Raw genomic sequence first — 4,715 nt, 5'->3', positions numbered from 1 at the left:
CGCGCGGCGTGCGACGGTCACCACCGAGTCGCGTGGCGCTGGGCGCGCGTCGACACGATCGATCGATGTGGGGTGTCCAGGTGCATCGGCGTCCGGCCGGGCCGCGACGTGGTCCGCATTTCTGGGGAGGGAAGCCGGCGTGGGTGGGTCGGACGTGCGACGTGCCGTCGCACTCGGCGCTGTCGACCGCGAGCGACACGCACGGAGACACGTCGGAGAGGTATCGGAAAGGCGTGGGTGGTCCATCGGGTCGACGGCCTCGGCGTACGTGGCTGCCGAGCTAACAGATCTCGGCGCTGCCATGCATTATTTTTTTTCCTTTCTAGAGCGCAATGATCCACTTGCACGTACCAGCCGAGGTGCGCCGCACCTGCACGGACGCCTGAGATCGTGTCAACGCTTTTCCACTGAAACTTTGTCTGCGACCTACTCTACTTACTGCACACACGAGGCTGGAATATCCGGGTCGATCCCATCCCTGCCTGGGCTAGAGGGGAGTGAGGTGAGGTCGTGTGCCCCCTCCATCAACACTCACTGGCATGCCACGCTAGGTGCCGAGGGAGCACAAACCAAACTGACACAGGAGCGACTTCGATTCATTGGGGATCAACCTCGGTCTCAAGTCCGACGGACAGCTTTTGCAAGTTCCTGGCGGATCGCCCTTGCAAATACGGCCGGGAGCCATCTCAAAAGCTTCGGCAATGTAGATTTTAATCCCCAAAACTACACAAAACTCATTTTTTTTTTTGAGGATCCACAAAACTCATTTCTTTATTAGATGCAAACTAGACAAAAATCTTTAGTCAGACGAATGGAACAAAGCCTTTGATCGCACGTGATTTGCGCAAAACAATCTTGGAAGAAAGCATGTGGCGAGCCTCACCTACCACGTGCTTTTCTGTCGCTTAGGTGACATGTCGGCGCCGACTAGCCGTACGATCGGATATGATCCCGTCCGTCTGAGACAACGATCGTTTCTTTAAGCCACCCCTTCGGTCTTATCGAGACGATCACGCTAAATAAAAATTATTAAAAGGCAAAACACGTGCTCGGTTGGTGTCTGTACGAGGTTCACTGAACCTTAGTTTTCTCCCGGATCAAGGTGCGCTGAACCTGGCACCGACCAGCCCGTGAAACTAATCTCAACACCTACCATGACTAATCTACTAGTAGTACTGCACGAGCGACGGAGCAAGTGCTTGGCGACCACGGCCGTCGAACCAACAGCTTCCGTGGCGGCCCGACCCAGCCAAAAGCAGCATCGCCTCACAAGGTCGCCTTCCGACGACATTTCGGCAGTGCGCCGCATCGATTAACATCAAGTTATTAAGGGGAAGCTTCGGGGATAATGACAGACATGCCATGAGAAAGGGTCTACGGAGACCGGCTTCGATAGGTCACGGACAAACGAACATCGACAGCGTGGTGCGAAACAAACATCAATTGCCGCCAAGCTTGGGGGCCTTACCGGGTTTGGGGGCGTTCCCTCTGCCGGGCGGTCGTCTTCCTGGACTTCGTCACCTCCACCTTCTTAGCCCGTTTCTCGTCCTTGGTCTTTTTGATCCGCTCCTTTTTTTTGAAACAACTTTTGATCCGCTCCTTGATCTCACTGTTATACTACAACAGTTACCACTGTAAGTAAGTGCCTCATAGATATACAATAGATAAAAGAATGTGGTGCCAAGACGTCCCTGATATTGTACAAACATTAAGAGTAGCAGAAACACACAGTGGATATTACATGGATGATGTTCAGTTCACAGGTGTGAGTGACCTAAAAGAAATGGCTTCTTAAAACCCAAACTAAAGCTACCTTCTCCAATCCATACATAATTACCATCTATTTCTTTCAAAGACTACACGGCCCATTAGAAGTTTACAAGGCGTTAACTCCACCACATAGTTCAATACAAACTTGAGTCAGAACAGATATAACAATCCTAGTTTGGCATGCAACAGAAGAAGAACATGTTGGTTCATATGGTATAGCACATCACAATATCTATAAGCAGGGGTCGGAAGCGAGGGAGAAGGAAGTGTTACCGGAGAGCTGCTTCCCTGGCTGCATCACGGACCTCAGGCTTCTCGGCTCTCTTCTTCTGGATGACATCAAGAGAAGCACTGACAATAGACCTGGAATATGGCCTTTTGGTTGTGCGCCGCCTCTTCTTTGCAGCCTCGGCATGGATATCCTGCAAGCATACACCACAAAATAAATTATAAGCACAACTTCATAATTTCCTATGCACAAACATAAATTTTGTAGTTGCTTATAAAAACAAGGACGGCGAGTGATGGAGCATCGGTGAAAACACAATAAAACAGAGACCTAATCTAAGAAACAATACGTCTGTCTGTGCAAAGCAAAGGAATGGAAATTACACATGATTAAGCAATACATATCATTTATGTTGTTAACAGACTATCTGACATTGTGGTAAACTGGTCATCAAATCATTCTAGTCCCTGAGACTTACTAGATATGTCACTTTGTTTGACTGTCGCTAGCTACTGAAATATGAAATTATTCATCAGGTGAAATATTTAAGCAAGTCAACTAGTTACCAGATGGATTCACCTCTTACACTGCCTAAGAAGATCACTCTAATATGACATACTAGTAACATTATGAAACATTTGCTGAACTAGGATGTGGAGTATATCATTAAGGCCTTGTTCGGTTCCTTCAGATTTGAAGGGGTTTGGAGGGGATTGAGAGGGATTAGATCCCCCACAAATCAAAATCCACCTCAATCCCCTCCAATTCTCTCCAATCCCCTTGTGGGAGGGATTAACCGAACAAGCCCTAAAGGGATTGGCTTATTTGCATGTACCTTCTTGTGCTGCTTCCTGAACCTGGCCGTCCATGTGAGCTTAGCGGGCTTGAGATGGTTGCGGAAGTAGCGCTTGCACTTGGAGTTCGAGAAAAGGAATACCTGATTTTGGGCACACACAAAGAAGGTGCAGCAGAATGTTAGAGAATTTCTAGTTATTTTCATTCCATACAAAATAACGAAAGGACGCACAAGGGCTTACCTGACACTCTGAACGGATGAATCGGATACCCTTCCCTAGGTATATCTTTGCACCGCTAAAACGGCCGAGCTCTGTCCTGTATGAACACAAATGTGGGAATAAGTAAGATTGGAAGAAGCAATTTTACAAATCATTAACATTTCTGCACGACATCTAAGACAGTAACATACTTGAGAACCATCTTGTCTGCCCTAACAAACCTTCAAAGCTCCTCCTACAGATAAAATGCAAGGATATCAGCACTCATAGACAAGTCATCAAGAAGCATTGCCCATGGTAACACTGTTTCAAAGCTTGCCGCAAGGTCGTTACAGTGCATCATCAGAACTAACAAATTAAACTGAACTACAGAGCATCATCAGAACCTGTAAACAACAGGAACAACTCCCAGTAGCAATGTACACTGATCTCATGCACAAGACAAACTACACAGAACCGCCCTTGGGACACAGGGAGAGCATAACCACCGGCTTGACTCTCCTTTTTTTCTCTTATAAGGGGGTGTTTGTTTACAGGGGCTTATTGGTCTAGGGACTTAAAAAAGTTTCTTTTAGTCCCATCTAAACCAAACAGGAGGAATTTATAGGGACTTAAAGTGCGCATTTGGGACTTATAAAAGAAGACTCTCAAGGAGAGTCTTTTTGAGACTTTTAGTTGTAACATGATCCATAAATCCATGTTTAGTCTCAGAAACCAAACAGATAAGGATTTTTTAGGGACTAGCGACTTTTTAGTTGGGACTAAAAAAAATTCTAAAACTTATGAACCAAACAGGACTTAAGAAACCCGCCACTTTTAAGCCTAATCGTTTGTAGATAGCACCGGTCTCTATCATAATGGTCATTGGAGAGAATCGGGGGCCTTGTAGTTGGCCCGGGCCGGTTTGATGTCAAAGGGGCGTTCGAGTTTTCCCGGAAATTTAGGTCGGGTGATTTACGTTAAAAATATTTCAGGTTTTTAAAATTAACGCTCAATTTCCGGTCTAGTTGGCGTAGGTAATGTTGAAGTTGTACACTAACTAGTCTTGGAGCATCTGTCTTGCTGGGTAACGTTAGGAAATTATGCAGTGTTAGTTAAAGCAGGTTGCCGGGTAGTCCTAGTACGGATCAGGGTAGGGTTAATTAGGAAGTGTTGCCGTATGCCACTTGTGTCTTTGGCCTTGTCCGTGCGACACCAGGAGTTGTTGTTCGAGTGGTCGTCTCGTCTTCGGTGCAGGATCGGTACGAGTGCTTTTGTAAGAGACTCAGAGATCATGAAATTGAGTTGTCAGTGTTAAACATATAAGGTTCAGCGCATAGTGCAACGTTGTAGATCTCTTGAAGATATTCTGGTAGTTTGTTAGCCTAGATAACTAGCTTAACCGTGGCTATCACTATCTTTCTCTTTCATCCTCTCCAAGATGTATTCTATCTCTTTGTATGCGCTACAGGGATTTGCGCCCCGGCCTATAAACACGAATCACGTCCCCTCATACCGAGGCAAGACGTTTACCACATCTTCACATGGTAACCAGAGCCTTCCTCTTCCACAACATCTAGCATCCATCAAACCCTGGCTCCAACCATGTCGTCTTCCGCCGTCGCTCCTGCACCCACCATCCATGGTCAGGTAACAGAGAAGCTCACCAGGACGAACTATGTCCTCTGGCGTGCTCAGATCACGCCCCAGCTCATCGGCGC

At 46.9% G+C, this 4,715-nt stretch overlaps 1 pseudogene; it reads right to left on the bottom strand.

Moving 5' to 3' along the window:
• Nucleotides 1–1,363: 1,363 nt before the first annotated feature.
• Nucleotides 1,364–3,217, bottom strand: LOC123108176 (60S ribosomal protein L24-like; annotated as a pseudogene).
• Between the last annotated feature and the right edge of the window lie 1,498 nt (nucleotides 3,218–4,715).

The sequence above is a fragment of the Triticum aestivum genome, chromosome 5A, assembly GCF_018294505.1.
Source record: "Triticum aestivum cultivar Chinese Spring chromosome 5A, IWGSC CS RefSeq v2.1, whole genome shotgun sequence".
NCBI classification, from domain to species: Eukaryota; Viridiplantae; Streptophyta; class Magnoliopsida; order Poales; family Poaceae; genus Triticum; species Triticum aestivum.
This window is presented reverse-complemented; position numbering and strand designations above follow the sequence as displayed.